This window comes from Lepidochelys olivacea, assembly GCF_965140295.1.
Source record: "Lepidochelys olivacea isolate rLepOli2 genome assembly, chromosome: 6".
In the NCBI taxonomy this organism is placed as follows: domain Eukaryota; kingdom Metazoa; phylum Chordata; order Testudines; family Cheloniidae; genus Lepidochelys; species Lepidochelys olivacea.
This window is the reverse complement of record NC_140416.1, coordinates 17,135,645-17,150,622: the sequence shown is the minus strand read 5'-3', so window position 1 is coordinate 17,150,622 and position 14,978 is coordinate 17,135,645. Positions and strand designations below refer to the sequence as shown.

General features: G+C 46.4%; 1 long non-coding RNA gene across 3 annotated transcripts in view; it reads left to right on the top strand.

Annotated features, from left to right (window-relative positions):
• The window catches only part of LOC311522030, a 69,767-nt gene that overhangs the window by 45,617 nt on the left and 9,172 nt on the right, over nt 1-14,978 (top strand). The window lies entirely within an intron of this gene.

The window sequence follows — 14,978 nt, the reverse complement described above, 5'->3', positions numbered from 1 at the left end:
GCTTTTCAAGGGTCACTGAGGAAGCATCAGCAGGGCTGAGAAATAAGTGGTCTCTCTCTTGGAAGGGGAACGCCACCTAATGTACCTGAAAGGTAAAGTCCAGCAAACTTAGATGGCTACATTAACTTCTCCTTGTCCATTTGCTGTTAGTCCCAGCTGCACATTTCAGATTTGGATCCAAACTTCAGGCCTGGACAGATCTGGGTTTTTGGTTCAGACCACCTCATTTATTTAGAAAGGAGAGAGAGTTTCTCCTTCTGAGCTGGCTCAATTTAATATCAAATGCGGCCTCTGTCTCAGGACTGGGTCCTGCTCTTTGGGAAACAGATGGGCTTCATCTAAGAGGGAGTGCTAGAAAGTAAGGAAATGAGTGAGGAGAACTAGGGATTTGGCATTTGTCCTGAGTCCAGCCACCAGTGCAAACCCTTATTGCACACAAGTAAAGGCAGTGAAGAAACTAACCGCTACTTGGAACTAAGATTAGCTGCACTAGTGCAAATCACAGTTTAATGGTTTACCCGGACTAAATTAAGGGTCTGCACTGATGCATCCACTCCAGTGGCAGGAATTGAGGCATGTCCCCAGTGTAGATCTAAGGCCCAGGAGTTACTGTTTGTAAGGAGATGTCCTGCTGAGTCCTATTTTACCAAATGTTGCTACCCACTTTTCTACACCATCCTCTTCCACAGCAGAGCCCCATCTGCAGTAGGTGGAAAAAGGCTCATCAATGATGTCTATCTACTTAAAGCCGGGAGAAAGTGGAAGATGAATGATATAAACCTGCAGGCACCAGAGAATGAGCTGAAAACAAGGATGGGAGAGGACCACATAGCCAGGAGAAGAGTAAGACCTGCAGTGGTTGCTCTCCCAAAAAGGAAAGATCCACACCCACTGGAGGCCAAATGCACCAGGGTTTCAAGGCAGGAATATCTTTAGCTCACTGGGTCAGCTAGTGTAGCATCTCCTGCCCATTCATTAATAATGCATGCATCTGGAAACAAGGGGTTCAAAACCCAGCCATGAGTCCAAACGACATAAGCACGGTCATGAAAGAAAAACCTCGAAGTCCTTCCTATCCAGGATAAATAAATCACAGCTTCAGGAAACAGTCTGCCCATATATGCAGTGACGCTGAACTTATATCCAGGACTTAACTGGATCAGGGAAATTATCTGGTGGTCAGGCATATATACTCTTTCCCCCAAATTGGAGCCCCACAGGACTGGTGGATGAGAGGTACCTTTACAGTGAATAGTTTAAGTGTTGCAGACTGGACCATTGTTTGAGTAGGGGGTGGTGCTGACCCACCTCGCCAGCTCCAGGTGAGCCTCACCCCAGATATGTACGCTCACACCCACCCACCAGGTCTTAGCCTCACCCCTCAGCCCTTTCCCAACATGAAGTGTAGCATGGACAGTAACTCACCGTACAATGTTCCCTGAAAAGCCAGGAAGATTGCTTTCTGGAGCAGAGCAGGCCCTGTGTTACTCAAACCCTGGACTTCTGGTGCTTGGGAGACCCAATGGGTGAGCTAGGCAGTCTAGCTTTTCCCCCTGGATAGTGGCATCTGAGAGCTCCTCCTCTCCTCTGTCCAGGTTGGCTCTCCTCTCCTCCTGCTAGTTCCAATTTTTGTGACTTGATGGGTGTAATAAAATGTTAACCTGTATTATACTCGCAAAAAGAAAAGGAGTACTTGTGGCACCTTAGAGACTAACCAATTTATTTGAGCATAAGCTTTCGTGAGCTACAGCTCACTTCATCGGATGCATCCTTTTCTTTTTGCAAATACAGACTAACACGGCTGTTACTCTGAAACCTGTATTATACCGTTCATCCACTAGATGGCACTAGGTGTAAAATAACTTATTTAAGCTACCCTCATCCATCCTTGGCAGTGCATGAAAGGATCTTTTGATGTACAAATCTGATGTGTATCTTGCTCAGAAGTAAGCTCTGTAGTCTGTCTGTATCTAATACAGGAGCATGACGGGGGGTTCTGGTTTCTTGTCCTGCCCGATGCTGAGAGTTTGGAGGACAGATAGCTGCAGGGAACACTGGGTAAAGCGGAGGCTTCAGATCAGCTGGGCTCCTCTTGCTGAGCCGTACTGTCACATTTGCAGGTTTGTTTTTTCCACCCAGCCCCATTCTACCTTGCACAGAGCGGTCAAAGGGCTGCAGCTGCTGCAAGATGACTCCTTTTCCTTCCTCCAAACATTGTACTGGTTGGCTTGTACACCTGCACATGTTGGGCTAGTAGAAAAATTTCCATCAAAAAAATTTTTTGGACAGAAAATTGGGTTTTCACGAAACAATATTTTTGATGGAAACTATTTGCTTTTCTTGAGCTTTTTCAAATTTTCCTCAGAAAAGTGTTGGGTTTTTTTGGCCAGTTGGTTTATTATTATTTAGTTTAGTTGCACTTAGAAGTTCCAATTAGGCATTAGCCCTTAATTGTGGTAGGTGCTGTACCCTCATGTAATTAGAAAAATTTAAAAAAAAACAGTTCCTGTCCCAAAAAGCCTACATCTTAGCAGATGATGAAAGACAAAAGAAAGACAGTTATCTGTTTCCTAACTGGTGTTCTTCGGGATGTTGCTCATGTCCATTCCATGCTAGGAGTGTGTGCTCGCCACATGTACCGGTGCTGGAAGTTTTTCCCTCAGTGGTATCCGTAGGGGACTGGCTCTGGCGCCCTCTAGTGTGGCGCCCGCATGGCGTGATATAAGGGGCGCCACTGGCTCCCTCCACCGTCAGTTCCTTCTTGCTGGAATGGACATGAGCAACAAATCTCGAAGAACAGCAGTTACAGAACAGGTTGATGTAAAACATCGAGGCCATGTTGTCCCTCAGCACTCAAACCACTCGGTTGGATAACTATGGGAGGAAAACCGTGCAGGCTAGGCAAACCGCCCTGAGTTCTGACATTTATATACATACCTTGCGTCCGCATCGTGCCAAGGTGTGCTCCCCAGCCAAGGTCTGAGGCATCTGATGTCAGCAAAGTTATAGATGCCCAGGCTGGGAGGAATAAAGAAAGGCGGTTAGAGAACCGGAGGAGGGCAGGATCCAGGACAGTGGCTGGAATGTCACCCTTGGGTGGACCCTCAAAATGCCTGCTTCAACCCCTGCTGGGAGCGGGAAGAGCCTGCCTGTGCCGAGGTAGAGGGCTGCTGGCTCTGATGACGTTTGTAGCCCTTGCCCTTCTTCTGGAAAGGCTCTTACTAAGGCAGCATGAATGGAGGGAGGAGACACAATAGATGCATAGCAGTGGCTGCAAACATTCCCTGTGGAAACTGAACGTGATGATGAACCCACACTGTCCTACTGGAGCGCACCACTCCCTCCACTTTCCAAAGTACTGGGGGGTGCATGTGTGTGTCAGACACAAAGACACAGAGAGAGAGAGAGAGAGAGAGAGTGTGTTGCGCATTGCCCCTTTAAGTGTGCTGATGGCACTCTAAGTACACTGTCTTTTAAAGTAGATCAGTAAGTTGAAACAACAGCTGCTGCCAGAAAACTCTCTCAGTCCTGAGCCCTGTCGTGTCTGTCCATCCCCCTGCTCTGTGGAGATGGGGTACAGGGAGCGGGGGGAGGGGGACACCCTGACATCAGCCCCCCTCTTCCCCTCCACCCCCTGCACAGCAAGCAGGAGGCTCCTGGGAGCAGCTCCAAGGCAGAGGGCAAGAGCAGCACATGGCAGTAGGGGGAGAGACACCTGAACTGCCCAGCAACGGATAGTCTGCTGGGTGGCTGCTGCACAGGGAACTTAGGGGAGCTGATAGGGGGCTGCTGGCCCACCCTGGTTCCAATCCCCCACCAGCTAGCTCCAACAGGCTGCTCTTCCTGCAAACGGTGGACAAAGCAGGCGGCTGCCAAACAACATTAGAAGGGAACATTTTGCAACTTTAAATGAGCATGTTCTCTAACAGATCAGCGACGAAGCAATGAAACAATGTTAACTGGGACGATGGTAAGTGAGGAGTTACTGTACATACCTACGAACCAGGAGCATACAAGTTCTTATCAGCCCTCCCTAACTTCTGCTAACACCAGCCTTCAGTGGCCAAGGCCCTGTAGCATGAATGCACATACAGAGCCTGGACCTCAAACTGGAGGTCAGCCCTGGAGGAGGGTAAGCGTGTTCTACACCCTGGACAAGTAACTTCAAAGACTGGTGCCTTTGGTTTCAAACCAGTAAGCTAGAGGCCCTAACTGATGTGAGCTCAGAGGCCCATGCCTGGAAATAAGCTCAGCAAGCCGGAGAGGTCAGTAACAATGTCACAAAATGTTTTCTCTCTCTCTCATCAGTACATGAAGGTACATGTCCTGAATCAGTCAGTCCTAGCATTTCATGCTAGGAGCCACTGAGCCAATGAGCTCACGAAGGCCATGGCTTTGTTTGACGTAAGCCCAGTAAACTAGAAGTGCTGGCCAGATGACATCACACATGCCTGCCTCTAGACACGAGTCCGATCAGCTCAAAGTGATGCATGCCAGAGAGCAATCCAGACAGCACTGAGGATTGAATTTGTGCCATTTGTCTGTCATGTGTCTCAGGCCTGGTCTACACGCCGGGGGGGGGGGGAGAAATCGATCTAAATTACGCAACTTCAGCTACGTGAATAACGTAGCTGAAGTCGACGTACTTAGATCTACTTACCGCGGTGTCTTCACTGCAGTAAGTTGATGGTGGACACTCTCTTTTGACTCTGCCTGCGCCTCTAGCCCTGGTGGAGTACCGGAGTCGACAGGAGAGTGTTCGGCAGTCGATTTATCGCATCTAGACTAGATGCGATAAATCGACCCCTGCTGGATTGATCGCTGCCCTTCGATCCAGCGGGTAATGTAGACAAGCCCTCAGTTTGGGGCCTGGTTAGCTCCTCAGCTGCTTTTGGAGGCTCAGAGAGCACCAGTGGCCAGAACTGCTTTTTCTGGCAGTGTTTGGGCAAGGTGAGGCTCTTTCTTTGAGATGCAGCCCTCTCTACTATTGTCCATACCCTTGTCATTAGAGACTGGATTGCTGCAACATGCTTTACTTGAGGCTACCCCTTAGAACCAGTCAGTAACTTAGGCCTGGTCTACACTTGAACATTTTGCCAACATAGCTATATCCATGAAGAGTGCGGAAGAAAGAAACCACACCCCCTAACTGACAGAACTATGCCAGCAAAAGCCCTACTGACAAACAGCTTATATCATTAAAAAGTGCTTTTACTGATACAGCTTATTTTGTTAGGCGAACCGGTATACCCCAGGCTGACAAAAGAACTTTTTTTTGCCAGTAAAAGTTAAGCTGCGTCTCCACAAGGAGGATTTGCTCATATAGCTATGTGAGCAAACTTTCTAGGGCACAACACTGGTGCTCGCTTGTGAAGCCGAAATATCTAGATGGGCATATACCATACCAGTGTGCTGTAACCCGCACTGGCTGTTGATTAAATTCAGGATAGAGTTTAAGGTGTGGGCATTGACCTATGAAGCAGTTAGTGGTCTGAGACCTAGCTAACCCAAGAACTTCCTTCTCCCCACCTATGATATTACTGCAGCTGTGGTGAGCAGAGGTGCTGAAGGGGGAACCCCTTGGTTTACAAGGCAAGGACAAGGCTGTTTGTGAGGGCCATTTACTCTGGAACTTACTCTTCCTGGTCCAAAAAGCCCAACTTTGTGATTCATTTATCAAGCACTGGGGAGGATGACTGAGCAATACTGAGAGGGGGGAGCGGTTAGTTTTTAGAGTGGGTGAGTTAGTCTGTAGTTGATGGCCCAGATGGCTGCTTATTTGGTCATTTGTTGGGATGGGTTTGTTCTAAATGTTAAAGACCTTGCATATCCTCCACTTGTCTGTACTTAACTTCTGTGCCAAAGGCCCCTGCGATTCTGCGTAATGCCATTGTGGCAGGCCAGAAAATTGGCAGCAGCTTCATTTAATTTCTTTTTTAAAATAGAGGTTTTTATTGAATGCAAACAAATCACACAGTCAGCCCAGCAGCTCCTGTGTTACTGATTTTTATATTAAATTCTATCTGTTTCATGATGTCACCACATTGAACATAAGAACGGCCATATTAGGTCAGACCAATGGTCCATCTAGCTCAGTATCCTGTCTTCCAACAGTGGCCAGGTGCTTCAGAGGGAATGAACAGAATAGGGAATCATCAAGCGATCCATTCCCTCTCGCCCATTCCCAGCTTCTGGCAAACAGAGGCCAGGGACACTTCAGAGCATGGTTTTGCATCCCTGCCCATCCTGTCTAATAGCCATTGATGGACCTTCCTCATGAACTTATCTAGTTCTTTTTTGAACCCTGTTATAATCTTGGCCTTCAAAACATCCTCTGGCAAAGAGTTCCACACATTGACTGTGCGTTGAGAGAAGAAATTCTTTGAACTTCACTATCTTGAATAGTTTTGTATCATCTGCAAATTTTGCCACCTCACTGTTTATCCCTTTTTCCAGATCATTTATGAATATGTTGAACAGGACTGGTCCCAGTACAGACTCCTAGGAGGCACCACTATTAACCTCTCTCCATTCTGAAAAATGACCATTTATTCCTACCCTTTGTTTCCTATTTTTTAACCAGTTACCAATCGATGAGAGGACCTTCCCTCTTACCCCATGACTGCTTACTTTGTTTAAGAGCCTTTGGTGAGGGACCTTGTCAAAGACTTTCTGAAAATCTAAGTGCACTATATCCACTGGATCACCCGCGTCCGCATGCTTGTTCACCCCATCAGAGAATTCTAGTAGATTAGTGAGGCATGATTTACCTTTACAAAAACCATGTGTACTCTTCCCCAACAAATGCTGTTCATCTATGTGTCTGATAGTTCTGTTCTTTACTATAGTTTCAACCAAGTTGCCTGGTATTGAAGTTAGGCTAACTGGCCTGTAATTGCCTCTGAAGCCTTTTTTTTTTTTAAAATTGGCATCACATTAGCTATCCTCCACTCATCTGGTACAGAAACTGATTTAAATGATAGGTTACATGCCACAGTTTGTAGTTCTGCAATTTCACATTTGAGTTCCTTCAGAACTCTTGGGTGAAAGTACCATCTGGTCCTGGTGGCTTATTACTGTTTAATTTATCAATTTGCTCCCAAACCTCCTCTAATGACACTTCAATCTGGGACAGTTCCTCAGATTTGTCACCTAAAAAGAATATCTCAGGTTTGGGAATCTCCCTCACATCCTCAGCCGTGAAGACCGCTGCAAAGAATTCATTTAGTTTCTCCGCAATGGCTTTTTATTCCTGTTATGCTCCTTTAGCATCTCAATTGTCCAATGGCCCCACTGGTTGTTTAGCAGGCTTCCTGCTTCTGATGTACTTACACATTTTTTTTGCTGTTACTTTTTGAGTCTTTGGCTAGCTGTTCTTCAGATTCTCTTTTGGCCTTCCTAACTATACTTCTACACTTCACTTGCCAGAGTTTATGCTCCTTTCTAGTTTCCTCAATAGGATTTAACTTATACTTTTTAAAGAAGCCTCGTGTAATGCAAATGAAGAACTTTAGCAGGAAAGTGCTAATTCTTGCAAATTTGAAGGCAAGTGGTCACTGTGTGTGATGATCAGAGATCAAAGACTCTAAATGCATTCCTCTCTCCACCAATCAAAGAGCGAGCCCACGTGAGTGGTGACCCTGTCAGATTGTTCTAAGAGAATGAATATAAATATGGCTAGAAAGAAAAATCATTAATCTCTGCACTGTTTGGATTCTAAGATGGTGGAATAACTGAACAAAAAGACAGAGATCCCCAGAGTTATTCTGGGTAGCCCTGAGAAACTTTTGGGAAACTGGCAGATTCCTACAACTCTGCTACCATTTGGAATTCTAGATTCTGACTCGTTTATACCTATATTTTACCGCTTCTCAATAACTCATTTCTTTTTCTTCACTAATAAACCTTTACTTAGTTTACTATAGCACTGCATTTTCTTTGGTGTGCGATCGAGGATGCAGTTCAGCCTGAGTTGAGTGACTGGTCTCCTGAGACTGGGAGTAACCTGGAATATTTGTGATTTTTGGTGGTAAGTGACCATTTATAACATAGTCTATGTTGCCTGGGTGGCAAGATACACTGTCATGCAAAGGGGACGGTCTGTGACACCAGTATAAGACTATTGCAGTACTTTAGGAATTCACATTTGTTACTGGCTTGATGAAATCTAATTATAGATCATACTACCAGTATAGGGTGTCTGCCCTGCTTTTGACAGTCTGCCCTGAGATAGGCACTGATGGTTGTGAGCCACTCCAGACAGTGTGGCAGTAATTACCAGAGTTGAAATTTGACCAGTGTGATAAAGTTCCTCCTCTACCTTGGTGGGTCCTGCACTTATTGGCGGATTTTGCTCACCTCAGAGATTCACAGTAGCCCTCATTTTGGCCACTTTCATGGCTCAAATCTGCTGTTCACTCAGATAACCTCATCACTGGCCAACATGGGAAAAAAAGAGTAAGAACAATCCCCGCAGTTTCTGCTGATCCATCATGTGGGTCAGGGAACAGCTCAGAGACCTTCCCCTGTGGGGGAACCTCCTGTGTTGGGTCTGGAGTTGGGAGGTTTGGGGGGAACCTAGGCCCACCTCTACCCCGGGTTCCAGCCTAGGGCCCTGTGGACTGCAGCTGTCTAGAGTGCCTCCTGGAACAGCTGTGCAACAGCTACAACTCCCTGGGCTACTTCCCCATGGCCTCCTCCCAACACCATCTTTGTCCTCACCACAGGACCTTCCTTCTGATGTCTGTTAACGCTTGTACTCCTCAGTCCTCCAGCAGCATATCCTCTCACTCCCAGCTCCTTATGCGCACACCTCACTAACTGGAGTGACAGCCTTTTTAAACCAGGTGTCTTGATTAGCCTTAATTAATTCTAGCAGCTTCCCAATTGGATACAGGTTCCTAATTAGCCTGCCTGCCTTAATTAGTTCTAGAAAGTTACTGAGTGTTCTGAAATAGTCCCTGTTATCTTACGCAGGGAAAAGGGACCTGCTTAACCTGGAACTAATGTATCTACCTTCGACCATGCTCTTTTAGCCAGCTGGCCTAACCCTGTCACACCAGATAATACCCCTATTTTTGCAAAAGATATCACAAGATCTTTAATGATCCCAAGTAGTCAGGACTTTGGTTAAATCGAATCCAAAAGAGAGAGGGGACCGTGCTGCTGAAAGTGCTAACACAAAGCTGGGGCATGGATTCAGGATTGATCAGAGAGAATAAATGCACCTACAGTCATCAGCATTGCTACTTTTTGCAGCACCCAAGTATTTCTTGGAGGTCTCCCATAAAAACGACCATACTGGGTCAGACGAAAGGGCCATCTAGCCCAGTATCCTGTCTTCCGACAGTGGCCAATGCCAGGTGCCCCAGAGGGAATGAACAAAACAGGTAATCATCAAGTCATCCATTCCTTGTCACCCATTCCCAGCTTCTGGCAAACAGAGGCTAGAGACACCATGAATACCCATCCTGGCTAATAGCCATTGATGGACCTATCCTCCATGTATTTATTTAGTTCTTTTTTTAACCTTGTTATAGTCTTGGCCTTCACAACATCCTCTGGCAAGGAGTTCCACAGGTTCCCATCCAACTATGGAAACAAGACTGACCTGACTTTGCTTATAAAATCTGACAGGATCACTGCCCTAGGTAATATAAATGCAGGTCATCTGACCCTATTAAAGGATGCTGTAGTGTTAGGCCAGAATTCAGGTAATCAAAAGGAATAAACGTGGTATTAAAATCCTCTTTTTACTTGAATGGATTAAAGAGAATTTTTATTTCAATAAAGAACAGCGCTTGATTTACTGTGTATTCTAATGGAAGGAATTTTTTGGTCTACAGATCTATTGTTTTGGATTTCCAGAACAATAATCTTTTAAAACCAAAACACATTTCAGCTCAAAAGGAAGAACAAGCTCTTTATGAGAGAGCAATTATGTCTGTATGCCTCAGACTTAGCAATCACTAAAATTTCTGTACATTTTATGATTTAATACCTTAGAAGTGTTGTTAAATCAGTACATCTCGAATATCCCAAAGCTGTTGACATTTCCCATTGTCGCTGTTTAGACCAGGGTACTTACAAGCTGGCATGTTCTGTGGATACAATTTCTCTAGGTGACCCTTACAAAGATAAGCAGGATTTAGTGACAACTTGATGTATAAACGTGGCATGCTGGGAATGGCTGATGAACTTGGAAAGGGGCCTCTGTTGAGCGATATTGTAATATCTGTGTTCACATGGGCAAACTCCAAGCTTGTATCCAGAATTTCAGAAGTAACTGGTGGCACTGCACGTCCACTCATTCTAAACCACAAAATCCTCTCCCCCAGCTCCCTCAATATTCACTGTTCCTGGTGTAGGGTGAGATCCATTTTGATTCGCTCTAGCAACAGCTACATTTACCCCCGGTATAACTACTGTAATATCGGACTACAGCAGGATTTCAGTTAGACAAGGCAGTAACACATAGTGCATTGAGGGCAGTAGAGTGGGTAGTTTGAGCCAGCATTCAAGACCTCTGTTGATGGTCCAAGTGGACTCTTAGGTCAACGAGGACATATAGATATGTCTTAAGACAAATCTTTCCCCTGCCCCATCTCCTCCCTCAGCCCCATCAAAAAAGCTCATACTCTCCCTACCTTTCTTTCTCCCTCTCCTTTCTAAAGTACACCCACTTCAGAAGGTCTGAAGGGGTCTCATGATCCCTGCCTACCTTCCCTCTGGGTTCTAGATAAGAAATTCTCCAGATCAGCATCTGCAGTTGCTGGGGACACTGGGGCATGGCCACTAGGTAACTCGAGGGGATGGAAGACCACTAGAGTCGATGAAGCCCCCTCGCACTAGGCCCAAGTGTCCTTCCTTCCTCCCCCCCCCCCGCCTGGAGGCACTTGCAGCAGCTATGCGTACTAGGCCCAAGTGTCCTTGGCCCCCCTGCCTGGAGGCACTCGCAGCAGTTATGCTGAGGATCTGCAACAATATGTTGCAGAGTCAGACTGCCTGAAGCTAAACAAGGCCAAACAGGGCAGATATGGAAAAACAATGCTGAATAAATCAGCTTTATGTATAGTTTAATAAATGATACAAAAAACAAGGGAACTAGCTGGTAACTGGATTGGCTGGCTATATGGATACTTAGAGCAGCTTGCTATTGGATAAGTATGCTGAAGAAAGGATGTATAAAAGCCTGTGTAACTTCCTGCTCTGTGTGCAGGATTTGAGATTCTAATCTCCCTGTACCTTGTTTGCAGCTGCAAATAAACTTTTCTGTTTCTCCACCCTGTTGTGATTATTGGGTGACGCACACCGGGTAGCGAACCCCTGCTGTTGTTTTGCCTCTCGGCACTGGGTGCCGGCAACAGCTTTTGGCGTCCCTGGGTGGGCGACGAGGCTGCTATTTAGCTTTGCCCGGACCCCTCCTGGAGGTCGAGGATTGCGGCGAGAACCGACGCCCAGCGTGCACCGGTGAGTTCATCGGGGGCCTCGGAGGAGACGCGATTTGATCGACCCCAGAGGGCACAAAGGTGCAACGCACTCATATAGTGGAGAAGCAGCTGTGGGCGACGGTGAGGAACCGGTCCCTTGGACACAGGGGAGGAGCAGCTGCGGGCGACGGTGAGGAACCGGTCCCTTGGATAAGGTAGGAACCTTTTGAAATCCGGATTGTATGCTCTGTTGGAAACTGGGGATGCCCAGAGTTACCCTGTAGGTATGGGACAGGGACAGAGCTCGGGGATTAGGGCACGGTGTACACCCCTAGAGTGCATTCTAGCAAACTGGAAGGTATTTGGTGCGGATCCGATGACGAAGAGCCAATTAAAACGATACTGTACAGTTGACTGGCCTCAATATCAACTAGAGGACCAGGAGTGGTGGCCACCAGGAGGGTCAATTAATTACAACACGATCCTTCAGTTACTCCTGTTCTGTCAGAGAACAAGGAAATGGAATGAACATATGCATGCGCATTTGTTTCTGACTTTAGATACTCAACCAGATATTTTACAGCGCTGTAATCTGACTCCGACTGGTTCGGTAGCAGCTAATGTTAGTCCCCAGACCCCCACCCCCACTGTAATGGCAGAGCCGGTGTCCCCTTCGGCCCCTACACCCACACCTTGTAAGTCCCCAATGGTTGGCCTATACCCCTTAAATCACCAAAACTAAAGTCGCCCGGTCTGGATCGGACAGGCGTCCGGCCACAACTATGCAGGTTTATACTCATGTGCCCTTTAATCCTGTGGATTTGGCTGCTTTCAAAGCACAGGCAGGAGAGTTTTCTACCAACCCAAGCAGGTTTATATCAGTCTTTGAGGGGTGCCTCAGTAGTCACAAGCCGGACTGGAATGATTGTAACGTCCTCCTGCGAACCCTATTGTCTGAGGCTGAAAGACAACAGGTTGTGTCCAAAGCAAGGGAGGAGGTGCAGAAACAGTACGAACGGGATCGTATTAATGTCCCTGACTCAGACGCACAAATCCCCCGAGCAGACCCCAGGTGGGATCCAAATGATCATGGGGATATGACCTGCCTTACCTCCTATAAGGAGTTGCTTTTGCATGGACTCCGTCACTCGGCTGTCCGACATAATAATTGGGCAAAGGCCTATGAAGTAATGCAGGATTTAAAAGGTTTCAGAGTAACAGCCATGTTAGTCTGTATTCGCAAAAAGAAAAGGAGGACTTGTGGCACCTTAGAGACTAACCAATTTATTTGAGCATAAGCTTTTGTGAGCTACAGCTCACTTCATCGGATGCATACTGTGGAAAGTACAGAAGATCTTTGTATACACACAAACCATGAAAAAATGGGTGTTTACCACTACAAAAGGTTTTCTCTCCCTCCACCCCACTCTCCTGCTGGTAATAGCTTATCTAAAGTGATCACTCTCCTTACAATGTGTATGATAATCAAGGTGGGCCATCTCCAGCACAAATCCAGGGTTTAACAAGAACGTTGGGGGAGGGGGGTAGGAAAAAACAAGGGGAAATAGGCTTGAATAGAGACTGGGAGTGGCTAAGTCATTATACAAGGTAACCTAAGTTAATAGTATCCAATTTGCAAATGAATTCCAATTCAACAGTTTCTCGCTGGAGTCTAGTTTTGAAGTTTTTCTGTTGTAATATCGCAGCTTTCATGTCTGTAATCGCGTGACCAGAGAGATTGAAGTGTTCTCGGACTGGTTTATGAATGTTATAATTCTTGACATCTGATTTGTGTCCATTTATTCTTTTACGTAAAGACTGTCCAGTTTGACCAATGTACATGGCAGAGGGGCATTGCTGGCACACGATGGCATATATCACATTGGTGGATGTGCAGGTGAACGAGCATCTGATAATGTGGCTGATGTTATTAGGCCCTGTGATGGTGTCCCCTGAATAGATATGTGGGCACAGTTGGCAACGGGCTTTGTTGCAAGGATAGGTTCCTGGGTTAGTGGTTCTGTTGTGTGGTATGTGGTTGCTGGTGAGTATTTGCTTCAGGTTGGGGGGCTGTCTGTAGGCAAGGACTGGCCTGTCTCCCAAGATTTGTGAGAGTGTTGGGTCATCCTTCAGGATAGGTTGTAGATCCTTAATAATGCATTGGAGGGGTTTTAGTTGGGGGCTGAAGGTGACAGCTTGGTGGTTTATTTAGCCTGTTATTGAAACTTCTCTTTCCTGTATTGCTTGTATTAATGGTATTATGCTGTGCAGTATCATGCATCAGAGCCCTTTTGCAAAAGTTAAAAAGTCATTCTCTTCAGGGCTATCACAAAGTGCTTATACAAAGTCCTATTGTAAAGAAATAAGTAGCCCAAGTGAGAAAACTCAGAGCCAAGGCTGTTGAGTGTTCTCAAAGGAGGGAGTTGTTGGGGACACTGGGGCATGGCCACTAGGTAACTCAAGGGGATGGAAGACCACGAGTGTCGATGAAGCTCCCTCGCACTAGGCCCAAGTGTCCTTGGCCCCCACCTGGAGGCACTCGCGGCAGTTATGCTGAGGATCTGCAACAATATGTTGCAGAGTCAGACTGCCTGAAGCTAAACAAGGCCAAACAGGGCAGATATGGAAAAACAATGCTGAATAAATCAGCTTTATGTATAGTTTAATAAATGATACAAAAAACAAGGGAACTAGCTAGTAACTGGATTGGCTGGCTATATGGATACTTAGGGCAGCTTGCTATTGGATAAGTATGCTGAAGAAAGGTTTTATAAAAGCCTGTGTAACTTCCTGCTCTGTGTGCAGGATTTGAGATTCTATTCTCCCTGTACCTTGTTTGCAGCTGCAAATAAACTTTTCTGTTTCTCCACCCCGTTGTGATTATTGGGCGACGCACACCGGGTAGCGAACCCCTGCTGTTGTTTTGCCTCTCGGCACTGGGTGCCAGCAACACTTTTGTCTGCTGTTTCCAAGCTTGATGGAGAGGGTGGTTCTCAGTCGTAGGGGATGACAAGGCCAGTCAGGACTAGCTGCAGGTACGGTCAACCTGGCTCTGCCTCCCAGTAGACAGAAAGCTTATTTTACTGCTCTTGGGCTAAAACAAGAAAGAAAATTTAGACCAAAGCACCAGGGCCCTGCGGTCCCCCCCCTCCGTCTTTTCCTATAGCCAGGGATCAGGGAAAACGAGAAGCCTGTACAGTAAGCTCTGGAGGTAGGAAAGCCCAGAGCACCAGGATCTTATCAGTATTCTTTGAAATAAACTCCTGCCACCATCACAATCTGTTGACACTGTACCATTCTAGAGTGTTCAGGGAGGCAACCCTTTGCCCTGAAATATTTTTACCACAACGTTGAGGGGTGTCTTGGGGGCAGTGGAATCATTTTTATTTTATCCTCTGTAATAATAAACCCACCAAAGTTTCCCCTGGGGTAGCTGGGAGTTGTTGCAAACTCACTCAACCCCTAAGCAGCACCAGCACACCTTTACAACATCTCTCCTTCCACCACAGGCCCTGCAAATGCAGGTGCACCTCAGTAACCACTGTTCCT